This window comes from Lutra lutra, chromosome 9 (genome assembly GCF_902655055.1).
Source record: "Lutra lutra chromosome 9, mLutLut1.2, whole genome shotgun sequence".
In the NCBI taxonomy this organism is placed as follows: domain Eukaryota; kingdom Metazoa; phylum Chordata; class Mammalia; order Carnivora; family Mustelidae; genus Lutra; species Lutra lutra.
Window position 1 is genome coordinate 47,503,906 of NC_062286.1, and position 16,383 is coordinate 47,520,288.

At 34.1% G+C, this 16,383-nt stretch overlaps 1 protein-coding gene across 1 annotated transcript in view; it reads left to right on the forward strand.

Moving 5' to 3' along the window:
- LRRTM4 (leucine rich repeat transmembrane neuronal 4) overlaps positions 1-16,383 on the forward strand; it is a 1,027,999-nt gene that overhangs the window by 280,591 nt on the left and 731,025 nt on the right.

The window sequence follows — 16,383 nt, forward strand, 5'->3', positions numbered from 1 at the left end:
AAATTTCACAACAATGACAAAAAGAGTATAAAGTTGAGCAAAGATAACCATATCAGTACAAGGATCAGTGCAGAGAAGGTTTTAAAACATTCTCCCCCATTTCTTTGACACAATCCCTTCCTTTTGGCAATCTAATTGAAATCTGGTCAGACTTGTACCTTCTTGGATTTCAACCAGTTATGTGACTCCTGAGGCTGAGTCATAAAAGGTGATGTAGTTTCTGCTTTGTTTGGTTGTAACACTTATTAAAGCCCTGAACCATTAACTAAGACCAGCCTGAGTCTGCCATGCTGCAAGGAAGCATAGAGAAGTCACACAGAACTTTCAGCCCTATGCTGGAGTCATTCCAGCTCAGGTGCCAGATATAGGAGTGAACAAACATTCAGGGACGTTACCATCCTCTGAATCTTCTCAGCTGAAGCCCCAGACACTGTGGAGTAGAGAAAAGCCATCCCTGATGTGTCCCGTCCACATTCCCATCCCCAGAAACAGCGAGCATAAAAAATAAGATGTTTTAAGCTGCTCAATTTTGATTAATTTGTTACACAGCGGTGCTAACTTTAAACAAATGCCATCTACTGGAAGCATGCTTTGAGAAATTTTAACATATACTGTACGCTGGTTGAAGGAAGGGCAAATTAAGCCAAGGATTTATTTACAAAGGAAAGGGGCCCCACGAAAAATGGCCCTGATGCGGACTGCATTAGCAGACAGAAGTTATAAATGAGGGGATAATGGGAATGGGATGCTTGTGCTGGAGTTTGAGAAAAGCACATTTTAACTTCACAGGCTATTCCTGAATATACATTCAGTGTTGGCACAAGACACAAAGCAATTTCCAACTTGCTTAGTTTTGGTCTGCATTCTTAGTAACATAATACACCCCTTACACAAGTGTCTAATAAGTTAATTTATGTTCCTTTGAAAAGCAGCCAAGTGGCCCAACTCACTACACATTTGCAGATGCTTAAGAAGCAGAAACCTGTGAGCAAATTGATTACTTCATGCATCTGCCATGAGTATATCTTGCCCTGCCCTTTCTAGAAGCAGTAACCTGGAAAAGAGCATTGAGTAAGAAATGACATGGTTTATTTATATTCTTAAAATATAATCCTGCGTGTTCAGTGTAGGACAGATTTGAGAAAAGCAAGAGTAGAACTACAGAGTTCTCTTGCGATAGTTCAGGTGAGTAATGACAGTGCCTTAGACTAGGGAGCTCACAAGGGACAGAGCCTCACTTTATCTTGAAAATAACTAAGAATTGCTGATGGGTTGGGTCTGTGGTAGAGGTAGAAGAGAGTTACCCTTTTTTATTTAATTTCCATTTATTTTATAATTTATCAGAGTGAGCTTGTTTTGTTTTATTTTGTTTGCATTTATTTGAATGTCTATGTGTACATATATTTTTATCTTTGCTTTTCTTCCTGTTAAGGTGTTTTGCTTCTTTTATGATGCCTTTGATTTATGATCCTAACATGTCTTCTAAGGAAATTAACTCTTCTACTATAGTATATTTTGCCAATACTGTCCCATCTTGTCCTTCCCCTTTTACTTTTGTTTATGTTGTAATTAGATTGCTGTTTCAAAGCTTAACATTTTAATTTGCGCATATTAGGCTTTAGAAAATGCACAACTCTAAACATGTTTTTAAGTCTCTATCTAAAGCTAAATAAACAAACACCAGTGTATACCCACTGAAATAATTATGTTTTCTATTCTCCCTAAATTATAATACTTTTTAAAGCAAATAAACATAAAATAATGTCTCTAGGGAATAATTTATACCATAGGCTTTACTCAAAGCAAATTTGATTTTTGATTTCCCAAGGAATGTTTGTACAACAAAAAATTGAATTGCATGGAAATCCATACCTCTTTTTAAAAATTTGCTTTCTTTCTTCCAAAACAAGCCTGTATGATCAACATCTGTTAAGCTGTGTCAGATTCTTTCTTCATCCTGTGAATCTTTATTCTGTGTATCTAAATGGATAAAGGATAAGGCAATTAATAAAAATGATTCCTGTTTCAATTTTACCTGAGTTTGAAAGATGTAAAGAAGAAGCAAGTCATGTCTATAGCAGAGCCTTTATTGGCTCCAAATTCCGAACCCAACAAAGACCTCCATCCATGCAGAGGGCAGAACAATAACAATTCTCTGCATTTGCTTGCATATGCCTGAGTGACTTTTGCCTTCCTAAAGTGTATTCTACCTCAGTAATTGGCACGTGGCACTGTCAAAGATGCATCTTGAGAGAATAAGTGAATCTCATCTTATGCTAATAAGTTTGAAAATAACAGTTATATAAATATTTGATTATTCAAAATTACACTAATTGTTAGTAAAAGTCATTTGGTTGTTCAAAAGATTTGATCAATTCTGAAATTATAAAGACCATTGAAAGCTCAATCAAGGAGAATTGAGAGTTGAGAGCTTGATATATTTTATGGTATAGATTCCTGCAATTTCTAGTGAACCACACAGGCATTAGAGAGAATGACATAATTTTTAAAGATATTATGAACAGAGTTTCAAAATACATTAATTTCATAAGATCAAAGGGGAAAAGTGGAGAGAATACAGTTTTGTGTTTATATGGGAGAAAACATGCATATATACAGGTTCCAATATCTATTTGTTTAAAAAAAAAAAAGAACAGAAAAGAAAAAATTAAGAACTGAGCTGTACTTACCCTAGAGAGAGAGGGAATAGGTGTCAGAGTAAAAGGAGACTTCATTTTTTTTATTTTATAATTACTGTACTCCTTAATTCCTCTTTTGCTGCATATACCACTTTTTTAGTAGTACAGAAGACAGTTTTCATACAAAATGCCATCTTTGAATTGCATACTTGTTTTCATATTTCATAAGTAATAATGGCAGTAGAAAACCACTTTTCCTGTTGTTTTGTTGTTTTCGGTGCAACATTGCATAAAGTACCTGCAAATTTTTTTTTTTTTAAAGATTTTATTTATTTATTTGACAGACAGAAATCACAAGTAGGCAGAGAGGCAGGCAGAGAGAGAGAGAGGGAGAAGCAGGCTTCCCGCTGAGGAGAGAGCCCGATGCGGGGCTCGATCCCAGGACCCTGGGATCATGACCTGAGCCGAAGGTAGAGGCTTTAACCCACTGAGCCACCCAGGCGCCCCAGTACCTGCAAATTTAAAAGAAAACAAAATGTGTTCTGCAAGAGGACCTGCCAGACTCAGCAACCTTGTCTCTTTCTTTTTGTTTCGGTGGGTCCACTTCACTGTACTTTTCCTTAGACTTTCAGGACAACCTGGGGTTGAGTGTGGGTAGATCATTTCAAGGCAGTCAATCATGACACATCCTAGATTGGTCTCCCCGGGTGGGAGAGCCCTCTTAGTGATTTTTACACACCCAGAAAGGCTGTAGCCAAGTCAAGATGATTCTAAGTGTCTTGGTTTAAAATGTACAGCACATTGTTTTTACAATTTAATAATTTAGTAGTAGGGAGGGAAGTGAACACGGTGGCATTTCATATTTCTAATTATGCCATCAAAACGTAAAGAGGTAATAGGACGATATGGGTTTTTTGAGCAGGGGGAAGATTTAAGTATCTTTCTATAGTACAAAGAAACTAAAATACATAAATGAAAACATTTATCATGTTGGTTCATCCTCTCATTGAACTTTTCCTTTTTGTTTTATTAATTCACAAGTAATGGCAGTCATTCCTGTACTTTGGTTTTTCCTATTATACTCAAAAATAACAGTGAGGGAAATTGTTATTCAAAAATCTGAAAACCTTTCTTAGCTCACAGGTCATACAAAAAGAAGGCAGCTGACTGGATTTGGCCTAATGGCCAGATTTTGCCAAATAAAGTATGGTAACAGCCCTTTTTTGGTAAAAGAAGAAGCAAAGCCTAGTTGCTCTTCCTCTGATAAATAGAAGGGAGGGTGTGCATGTCTTGTTTAAAATGTTTATATGCAATTTAAAAATTAATAAGACAAGAAAGATATATATAATCTTTATCTTCCTTAAGTGACTAATTATCTTTTCTTCCATCCACTATAGATACAGTTTTGTAGAGTTAATACCACATAATGGATATACATACAGATTTGGCTTGTTCTTTACTTACCTAAAATTATGTTTCCCTTATTGCAGCAGAGTATCATTAAATGCCAGTTAAATGTCATATAATGTATTATTAAATTGATAGAAGCAATTTACTTAACTTTTTTTTTTTAAAGATTTTATTTATTTATTTGACAGAGAGAGACCACAAGTAGACAGAGAGGAAGGCAGAGAGAGAGAGAGAGAGAGAGGGAAGCAGGCTTCTTGCTGAGCAGAGAGCCCGATGTGGGACTCGATCCCAGGACCCTGAGATCATGACCCGAGCCGAAGGCAGCGGCTTAACCCACTGAGCCACCCAGACGCTCCCAATTTACTTAACTTAAGCACAGATACAACAATAATTGGATCTAATTTTAGAATAGATATGCTATAATGAATATATTCAATTTTTTTGAAGTTTTTGCCTTAGGATCAGTTTTGACAAGAAAAGGTGCTAAATCAAATGATGATGACATATATACGTATATGTGGTTATTGATAAATTTTCTAAAATTGATCTCTAAGTTTTTATGCTAATATATGTATCCCACCAGAAACAATTATTCTACATAGACATTAAAATTTATTTTGTTTTTAGTACTTCTTAAATGCACTGCTATCTCCTTTTTGTTTTAATTTGCATTTATTTTACCACAAAAAGGTACATTAGCATTTTCAGAATTCCAGAGTTCATTTAACACATACAGATTACATTTTCACATTCATTGCTTTTATATCTACTTGATTATTGATGTATTTTTATCGATATTTACAAGCCTTTCTTCATAAAGCCTATTTATAAGTGGTCTCTCAGAATTGCTTTTGTCTTTGCTGGGACTGTCTTCCTTTTAAATTATATTTGTGATATAGAGAAATCACTTTTAATCTTATGTAGTCAATTGAGCCATTATTTTTTTATTTTTCCTTTTATCTTCACATCTAATAATTTTTGTTTCTCTAGCAATCTGATAAACTTTTTCTTTAAAAGATTTTATTTTTTATTTATTTTGGAGAGAGAGAGCGAGCATCCACATAAGTGGGGAGAGAGGCAGAGGGAGAGGGAGAGGCAGGCTCCCCAGTGAGCAGGGAGCCTGATGTGAGGCTCAATTCCAGGACCCTGGGATTCTGACCTGAGCCCAAGGCAGATGCTTAACTGACTGATCCACCCAGGTGTCCCTGATAAGCTTTCTGTTGGGCAACTTTTCTATACTTTGGATATTTATTTTTCCTTTTAAATCCATCTGAAATTTAATGTTGATGATATGAAGTATACATATACAAATTTTTTGGAATTCATTTAACCAGTGAAAAACTTTGTATGATTTTAGACCATGGAAATGACAAAGCTAAGGAGAAAAATTTGTAATCCTCTCTTGAAAAAAATAACTTGCAGCAGCTTTTGCTGACCCATTTCATCACAGAGGGGAACACATTTCATGGCTGTCACTGAGGCAGGCTATCATAAGTAGGATACCCAAGGGACTGCTACATTGGTTTTGGGTCAGCAGACTATAGTAGAATTTGAATTAGACCTTTTCCTTCTGAAAGTGAAAATGGAGAGAGCATGCACAGTGAAGTCAGCATACATTGGTTGTTTCCCAATATGAAGCCAGGACCAGCAGCATCAACATCTTATGGGAACTGTTAGAAATACAAAGTCTTGGAGGCCACACTAAACCTACTGAATTTGAAAATGGCAAGAGACCTAGTAATCTGTGTTCCACAAATACTTGAGGGCATTCTGATATACACTCAAGTTTGAGAGCCTGAGAACCACTGGAATACAAATTAGGACTGGTATTTGGCTTAATAGGTAAGCAGATCTTTCCTTTGTCATTTTCAGTTTTTATGTGTGCAAAAGTAATCTTATTGTCTATTTATTACAAGTTCTATTTTTAACTTTTGTGGAACTGCAATGCTGTTTTTCATAATGGCTGTACCAATTTATATTCCCACCAACATTTATAATGGTTCCCTTTACTCTACATCCTCACCAATACTTATCTCTTGTCCTTTTGATAGTGGTTATCTTAATAGGTATGAGATGATATCTTTTTTTTTTTAATTTTTATTTATTTATTTATTTTTTTTTAAAGATTTTATTTATTTATCTGACAGAGATCACAAGCAGACAGAGAGGCAGGCAGAGAGAGAGAGGGAAGCAGGCTCCCTGCTGAGCAGAGAGCCCGATGTGGGACTCGATCCCAGGACCCTGAGATCATGACCCGAGCCGAAGACAGCGGCTTAACCCACTGAGCCACCCAGGCACCCCATGAGATGATATCTTATCGTGGTTTTGATTTGCATTTCCCTGATGATTACTGATGTTGAGTATTTTTCATGTGTCTGTTGGCGTCTTGTATATCTTCTTTGGAAAAATGTCTGCTTAGGTCTTTTGCCCATTTTCACTTGGATTATTTGCTTTTTGCTGATGAGCTGTATGAGTTCTTTTTATATTTTGTGTAAATTGTCCGCATTATCAGATACATGGTTTGCAAATATTTTCCCCATTCCGTAAGTTGCCTCTAATTCATTGATGTTTCCTTTGCTCTGCAAATCTCTCCAATTTGATGTTAGTCTCATGTGTTTATTTTAGCTTTTGTTCACTGTTGCTCTGGTATCTTATCTAAGAAATCATTGCCAAGACTAGTAATGTCAAGGAGCTTTTCCTCTATGCTTTCTTCTATTTTTATGGTTTCAGGTTTTATGTTCAAGTGTTTAATTGATTTTGAGTTAATTTTTGTATAAGATAGAGGTCAAATTCCATTCTTTTACAAACAGATATGCAGTTTCCCAACTCAGTTTATCGAAGAGACTATCTTTTCCCCATTGTATACTCTTGATGCCTTTGTCAAAAATTAGTTAACCTTATATGTATAGTTTTATTTCTGGGTTCTTTATTCTGTTGCCCTTTTCTGTGTTCCTGTTTTTATGCCAGTACCATACTGTTTTGATCACTACAGCTTCATAATATAGTATGAAATCAGGACATGTGGTGCCTCTGCTTTATTCTTTTTTAAGATTGTTTTGATTATTTTGGGTCTTTGGTGGTTCCCTATACATTTTGGGATTTTTTTGTTCTATTTCTAGTCTTTGACAAATCCAATGTTATAAAGCGATTCCCCTGTTTTCATTTAAAGGTTTTATTATTTTGGGTCTTACATTTAGGTCTTTCATCTATTTTGAGCTAATTTTTGTATATGATGTCAAGTAAGATTCCAAATTAATTCTTTTGTATGTGGAAATTCAGTTTATCAACACACATTTGTTGAAAACTGTCCTGTCCTTTCCCTAAGGAATAATCTTGGTACCCCTGTCAAAAATCATTCGACCATACGTGTGAAGCTTTGTCTCTGTACTCACTATTATATTCCAATTGATCTACATAGAATAATTTCTATAGGTATATATGGTATAATTTCTTGATAATTATGATTAAAAGTTTAAGAACCATAGTCTATGTAACTTCATTGCATTTGTTCAACTATTTCCTTGGTATAAGTACCTAGAAATGGAATTGCTGGGTGAAAAAAAAATCCATGTGTATGTATATTTCCAGGTATTATGAAATAGTTACACTATTAAGATGTAAGTTTACTTTTTATAAACTGATCATTGATTGGATATTAACTATCAAACTTTTTAAACTTTCTCCACTGGGATATGTTTTTTTTTTTTTTTAAGATTTTTATTTATTTATTTGACAGAGAGAAATCACAAGTAGGCAGAGAGGCAGGCAGAGAGAGAGGAGGAAGCAGGCTCCCTGCTGAGCAGAAAGCCCGATGTGGGGCTCGAACCCAGGACCTGGGATCATGACCTGAGCCGAAGGCAGCGGCTTAACCCACTGAGCCACCCAGGCGCCCCTGGGATATGTTTTTTTCCCTTTTTTCTGTTAGTATGTATATAGCTATAAATACTAGATATTACTTTTGTTACATTATAAATGTTTCTATATCTTCAGGATATGGAACATGTGCTTAAAATGTTTTTTTTTTTTTTTTTGAGGAATAATCATGAACACTAATGATGGAAAAAAAATCACACAAGCACCAATGCTGAAAAGATATATTATTTTTTAAGGATGGAAAAAGAGTCTAGCTGGACTCAAATTTCTCTCCATGCAGAAAGGCAATGAAAGATGAATGCAAAATTTGAGGTTAAAGATTGTGACTGAAGATATTTAAATCAGCTAAACCACCCTTCTTCTACAAGCACCTCACAGATTATCTGACAGGCAAAGACTCATTCAGTATGCCACCCACACACCAATTCTGGAAATATTGCTTATGAATATGAAATTGAATAATAATAAAAAGGATAACAGTGATAAAAAAGGACAGTAAGCACTGGTATTAGTAAATCATGGTATTGTCTAACCACAAATTAGGGTGCAGCAAAAATTAAAAATATAAGAGATGAAATATTTTACAGAAAGAGTAATCTGAACCTGAAGTAAATCATATTATTATGAAACATATTTAGAAATATCTATTTAAGTATAGGTTACACAAGTTACCTCATGTCTTCAAGACTGGCAGGTTGAAAAAAGAATGTCTAACTTCTAAATCATTTGAGCCCAAGTGAAGAAGTTTTGAAATGTGTGCTTGAGAGAAAAAAAAGAGAAAAAAAGGATGTGTGAAAAACATAAAGGAAAAATAAAGGAATATAGTCAAAACCTCATCATCAGAACAATTAAAAGTTGCTTTTCTTCATCTCAAATTTTATGAAATGTGTAATTTAAGGTAAACTTGCAAGTATTATCAGCATCACTATTTTATGAAAAAACAAAAAATATAAATATTAGGATAAGTTAAAATAATTATAGGTAGAGACTATTAAAATATCACTATCATTTTTGACAGCAAAAGTAAAAAATTACTAGGCCATTAAAATATATTTTTTTAAGATTTTATTTATTTATTTGACAGACAGAGATCACAAGTAGGCAGAGAGGCAGGCAGAGAGAGAGAGGGGGAAGCAGGCTCCCTGCTGAGCAGAGAGTCCGATGTGGGCTTGATCCTAGGACCCTGGGACCATGACCTGAGCCGAAGGCAGAGGCTTTAACCCACTGAGCCACCCAGGTGCCCCAAGCCATTAAAATATTAATGTTGCTATATTTATGTATGATAAAAGACAAAGTATTGTAAAATGTTAATGTGATACATATATGTGGTCTCATATTTTATATATAAATTTTAAAGAAACCTTCTAACATCTTCCCTAAAGTTAAAAGTGTGGACAGTTTTTTATCATAATTTATGAAAAGTATGAAATAATAAGAAAAAAGAAAACATTTTATCTTGGGAAAATTTAAATTTCAGAATTAATGCAAGGAAATAATTAAAACTATATTGATATAACTGAAGATGAAAAAATAAAAATTATTTATATTATTTAAAATATTTAGGATATTTTAAGATTATGTTATGAGAAAAAATGATTCTCTAAAAGTTTTTTTTTTAAGAAATGGAAAAAGCATTCACTTAAAATTTAGCATGTAAAGAGCAACAGTAAGAAATATAATGGATGAAGTCAGTGTAATGATTTTTTCAACAAAATAACAAATACTCTGTAATAAACCTAAGCATGTTTACTTGAAAAGGCCAATAAGAACCATTGGTACATTTAATTAATAAAACTATTATAAAATTAATACTATAAATAATAAATGGGAAATACTGACAGGGGACGAGATCCATAAATATTTATTTTATCAATAAAATTTTTTTAGAATTAAAAACACTTTCAGTTTGTTTAGAGTTTAGAAAATGATGGAATTTTTTCTAATTAAATAAACAGGAATAACATAGATAAGAAAACCTAACAAAATGCAAAAGAGGAATTACAGATAAGAAATTATAAATAGTATATGCCAAAATAGATTTCATGAATATATTAAGAGAACAAGACAACATTCAAATGTAGGTTTCATTCTGTTGGTACAAGTATGGTTTAGTATTTGATGCCTGTAAACATAATTCACCCTGTCAGTAGTTCATGTAAGAAAAAATCATTTGACTACCTCTATTGAAACAAAGAGAATTTTAAAAATTCCACACCAGTATTTGGAAATTTCTTAGCAATGTATAAATAGTATAATCACTAAACAATATACATTAAAGCTAACCAATATTGAACTTAATGCAGAGGCATAAAGGCAACTGCCTTGAATGCTCTCTCATAGTTGTTAATCATTTTTCTGTACTTAGTGATTATTAAAATGAAAAGATCAAAAGTAGAATAGAACTACTGGAAAGCAGGGTGTAATTCTGAAGAATCACTTAAAATTTTAATAACAGAATCATTTAAATAGATTTGGGTATATTCTTTTTTTTTAAATATTTTATTTATTTATTTGACAGAGATCACAAGTACACAGAGAAACAGGCAGAGAGAGAGGAGGAAGGAGGCTCCCTGCTGAGCAGAGAGCCTGATGATGGGCTCGATCCCAGGACCTTGGGATCATGACCTGAGCAGAAGGCAGAGGCTTTAACCCACTGAGCCATCCAGGTGCCCTGATTTGGGTATATTCTATTAAAGAAACGTTACAGGAAAATACCTGTTGATATGAGTATATATGTATTTTTTAGTAAAAATGTATCACTCATAAAGACTTATTATTTAGTATTTCTGTAAATTACATAGCCATTTATTTGCTTATGTTTAATCATAATGTAATTTGAAATTTCTACTAAAGACATAATAGTTGGTATCTTTAGGGGAGACTATTGTACAAAATATGTATTTTAAAAATTCCAATTTACACCTATTGTGTATTTATTACTTGAAAGGAAAAGCCTAATGCTATAAAAATTTTAAATGTAGTGTTATTTTAGGAAAGAAAGAGAACTGATAATCAATGTGGAGAAAGGTGCTTGATTTAAAATATGATATTGACCAAACGCAGAACATGAGCTTTTACTTTATTTTATATTTATTTATTTTTATTATGTTCAGTTGGCCACTGAATAGTACCTCATTAATCATTGATGCAGTGTTCAGTAATTCATTAGTTGTGTATAACACCAGTGCTTTTAAATAAAGGATTATATTTTATTATATTATATTATATTATATTAATATTTAGTGGAAATTTTGCCTCAATAGCTGTGGTTAAAAGGAAAGGTGTATCATAGAACATTAATTCCATGGGTTCCTTTTGCATGTAGAATTCTGGAAGTTTATGATAGGATTTTCTATTTTACTCAAATTTATAATCCTTTGATAATCTTTGAATTTTGCAAATTTCAGGTTTTTCTTCTTTCTCACTTTCTCCTTCTTTCTGTTTTTCTCACTGTCTTACTTTTTTTTTTTTTAAAGATTTTATTTATTTATTTGTCAGAGAGAGAGAGGGAGAGAGAGCGAGCACAGGCAGACAGAGTGGCAGGCAGAGGCAGAGGGAGAAGAAGGCTCCCTGCTGAGCAAGGAGCCCGACGTGGGACTCGATCCCAGGACGCTGGGATCATGACCTGAGCGGAAGGCAGCTGCTTAACCAACTGAGCCACCCAGGCGTCCCCTTTTTTTTTTTTTTTTTTAAACATGTTTCTCCTTCCCAGGTATTATTAAATAATTTTGAGGGTTCCTGGCTGGCTCAGTTTGTGGAGCATGTGATCTCAGGGTTGTGTGTTCAAGCCCCGTGTTGGGTGTAGAGATTACTTAAAAAATAATAATAATAAAATTTTACAAACAAAATTTTCAGAGAGTGTGTGCTATATTCCACTGATATTCCACAAATTAGTAAGTCTGTCTTGGTGGTTTTGTGCCACCTCCATGAGTAAGCTGCACTTATCCAAAAGACAGACTTTGCCCAATATTTTTAACAGTGATAACAGTAACTAACCTCTTAGACAAATTATACTGAGGGACTGTGAAAACAAAAGGAATTGTACCCAGACATACTACTAGATGTGGGGCCTCTGTTCTCTTTCTACTCTGCAGAGTCACCACCGTCAGAGACAAGCTCACCTCAGCAATTGAGAATGACTTTCACCACTATCAATTGTCCACTCTCTGAGTCCAGCCATCTATTCCCTAAAATTTTCTTGTTTTTATTCTAATCTCTGCAATGGATGTCAATTCTGTTGGGATTCTGATGGCCGTGGGCCTGAGATCCTCAGGATAATATGTCAGAATATAACAATCCCAAACCAGTTCAGGTCCAAGCACTTAGTTACTCAGTCTGAAATCGCATGTCAGCAAAATGATCCCAGTTGGTCTTTGCCTCGGTCAGCCTCCTCCCCTTTAGGGTTTTCTGCCAGTGTGAAATCAATATATTCTTCCTCCTCCCTACTAGGCTTTGGATCAGATCCCCTCTGGTTAATCACTGGACACAGATCTTTCCAAATCAAAGAACAGTTTTCAAAAGTAATGCAAGCAAATCCAATATTGGTGAAAAAAAAATTATAGGCATTCATTAGAGCCATAACTGCAGCCGTAACTTTCATGAAGTATGTGATACAGCCTCAATAAGAATACCAGTTAGGCATACAGGAGTTTCCCATTTTTCTAGAGACACCTGGTCTTTAACTTACTTTTACTTTTACATAAAAGCCTAGAACAAACCTTTCAAGAACTTAAAAGTCACGGAAAATATAAAGTTTTATCAGACAATGTTTTCCCATAGAAATCTAGCCCACCTAATATTAATTCCCTACCTTGCCAATTTCAACTTGAATATGTGTATACAGGCAGCCTTGGAGTTAGCTTCACATGGTGAATGATGAGCCATAAGACATTTGTCAGTTCTCCACAGGCAGAAAACTCACTGACAGTGTTTGGATATTTTGTCTATGAAATCCCTTGAATTTCTTGATGTAGTTGTAATATTCTGTTGTTTTTCAAAGCAGTTCTACTTATAGAAATAAGGCAACATGGGAGAACAGTGTGAAAAGTTGTAAGAGGGTCTGTGATTTACAGACATGTTTAGTAAATCTTGTCTTAAGAATTGACACATCTTGGCTTGTGGAAATGCCAGAAGTTTAATTTTCTACTCCAAAGTATACACAAGCACATGTTAATGTAGTAATTGAATATTGCATACCTCATACGTTTCCTTCTTAGTAACATTAAGAATAAGGACAAGTGACTTCTTAGTCTGTTGAATTGTTCTGAGGCTGACGCAAATTATAGAGTTTAAATTTATTGAGAATTGCCAAGTTTGAATTATTTTTATAGCACTCTAGCCACAATTAACTAACTCCAGGCTGATCTTTAATTTAAATGATAATTTTTACTGTCTAAGGAAAGAATTGGAGCTGGTGCTAGTAAATGCAGGTCTACTTTAATATGATTTATGTTTAAGGATAATATTAATTAAAAGTTATATTAATAAAACTATGTTTTTAATATCTTTGTCACAATTGTTGTGTTTTCTGTGTTTCAAAAAAAGTGACTATATAACAACTAATTTAGTGTACACCCATCTTTTAAATAATATTCATATGTGTTTTGAGATAGTCAAATAATGTCTTTCTTATTTAAGATCCTTTTTTTTCTCAATTAGTCTTAAATTTAAAATGATTAGTAATTGAAGTATGCCATCATTGGTAAGATGATGTGAAAATACCTCATTCTAAAAATGTCAGTCATTTGCAGAAACAAAATTATTCTACTCTTCCATTTTGAAAATTCTAGAACACAGACTTTTAGGGTGTGATATTTTCAGACTTAAAAAACTATCAAGAATAGCAGTATTTTCCTATATTACATTTTCTTAATTTGGAAATTCAGATTATCTTACATTGTATAGATACCAAATTATTTTGGTCTTAAAGCTGATTGGCTTTTAAAAATATGTGTATTAAGAATCATTTCATCCTTAATAATTTAACATAATGAAACTTACTGACTTTAACTCGTCAATTTAGTTTATACTAAATATTGTTTTCTGTGCCTCAAGACTCTTCTAGAAAAATTACTGTGCTTGAATTCTGCTCTTGATTCGTGATTTCTTAATGTCCTTTACCCTCCTCTTCCACTGAGAAGTGGTTCTCATGGGGCACTTGAGTGGCTCAGTAGGTTAAAGCCTCTGCCTTCTGCTTGGGTCATGATGTCAGGGTCCTGGGATTGAGCCCTGCATCGGGCTCTCTGCTCGGCGGGGAGTCTGCTTCCCCCTCTCTCTCTTTGCCTACCTCTCTGTCTGCTTGTGATCTCTGTCAAATAAGTAAATAAAATCTTAAAAAAAAAAAAAGTGGTTCTCAGTCAAGGAAGGGGTTTATTTTGTTAATATCTGACATCATATTAGATCATCACAACTAAGATAAGAAGTTGTTAATGATATCTAATGGTTAGAGACCAGTGATGCTGCTGAATATCCTACAATGCACAGAACAGCCCTCAGAAAAAGAATTATCCAGTTCGAAATGCCAGAAGTGCTGACCTTGAGAAACCCGCCCTAAAGTATTAGTCTCCACATGAAAAACAAACCCTTAAACACTGAGCCCAGCATTTCCTTTCAAGGTAGCTCCAGCAGCTTTGACATCCTTGGTGAAGTCTATTTCCAAGAAGAGTATTTAAATGTTGCATTTAGTCAAGTCACTTATTAAGTTAACAAGTCAATCAGCCACAAGTCACAAATCAATAATAAAATAAGCTTCATTAGCTTTAACTTTTTCTCCAAGGAACCGTTTGCTAGATCATGCAAGTAGAAATAATGCCATGTATGTGCAGGTATTAAAAAGTAAAAACTGAATACAGATAATATGTGATTTTATTACATAATAGAAATATTGAACATAGTATTTCTTTGTTATTCAAGAACTCTCCCTGAAATTTATGCATAGGTTTTACACATCAGTAATGTCCACTAAAAATAGCTATATTATTGAGGTACTAAATAATTGCTTATTTCAGCAATCTTCTCATTACCATGGAATTCTGAAAATAGCATTCAGTGCATATTTTGAGTTATTTAAATAATATCCATTTTTGTAGCTATAATAATATACATCTCTATGTACATCATGCAGTATCTAGTCACCTAATTATGTGTGTATATTGATATGCAAATAATAATGATGGAAAAATCTCATGACTCAAATGTTTATATTTGAGAAGATTTTAACAAATTAGAGCTAGATATATTCTCCAATCATGATTAAGTCACAATTTTACCTAAAATGATGATATAATTGAATTGTTATACAGCCTAGTAAGACTTGAATTACAAAAATTTTGCTGACACTGCTGTTAACAGACAAATGGCTTCCAGCCTTACAAATTTGTTCTCTGTCAAAAGTTGTGTGAGCCACAGGAGTAATCCACCACATTCATATTCTAAACTTAAGGTATTTAATTTAAAGATACTCCTTTATCAAGCATTGTGTTAAAAAATAAACTGAGGGGACGCCTGGGTGGCTCAGTTGGTTAAGCAGCTGCCTTCGGCTCAGGTCATGATCCCAGCGTTCTGGGATCGAGTCCCACATCGGGCTCCTTGCTCGGCAGCGAGCCTGCTTCTCCCTCTGCCTCTGCCTGCCACTCTGTCTGCCTGTGCTCACTCTCGCTTCTCTCTCTATGACAAATAAATAAATAAAATCTTTAAAAAAAAAAAATAAAAAAATAAACTGAGGCCTATTAAAAATTTTAAGAGTTTATTTGAGCATATGTCAATTCAAATCAATTAGCACCAAACCAAAATTGGTTAGTTAGGAGCACACCATGGACAAAAGCTAGGGGAGAGACTAATAAAGATGATAATGGAAGCAAAACAAGGAAATTATTTGATTCGTTATAGCTTAAGGATGCCTTATTTGGGAAAGCCTGGTTGACTGTGACTGGTTCTTAAGTTTCATATTTATGGATTAGAATGCATTGATTCTGGCTTGAATTTCAGTTTACATACATAGGCTGCTAAGGAATTAGAGCCATCTCAGTTGAATGACCTAATTGTTTAATTTCTTTATTGTAAGTTTTTAAATATTTAAGACTATAGTTTCAGGGAACATTTCTATAGTTTGTTAATCTATCTTTTAAAATATATGCATTACTTCCTTTAGAAATAGGAAATACAAAAAAAAAAAAAGAAATAGGAAATACTTTGGAACTGAATGTCATATGTATTCTTATTCCCATTTCTAATATGCTAAACAAGCAATAGTAAATGGTATATCATAGGATAACATAGTGTTATCATTCCTAATCTATTTTTTTTAAGATTTTATTTATTTATTTGACAGACACAAGTAGGCAGAGTGGCGGGTAGAGGAGAGGGAGAAGCAGGCTTTCCGCTGAGCAGAAAGCTGGATGTGGGGCTCGATCCCAGGACCCTGGGATCATGACCTAAGCCAAAGGCAGACACCTAACTGACT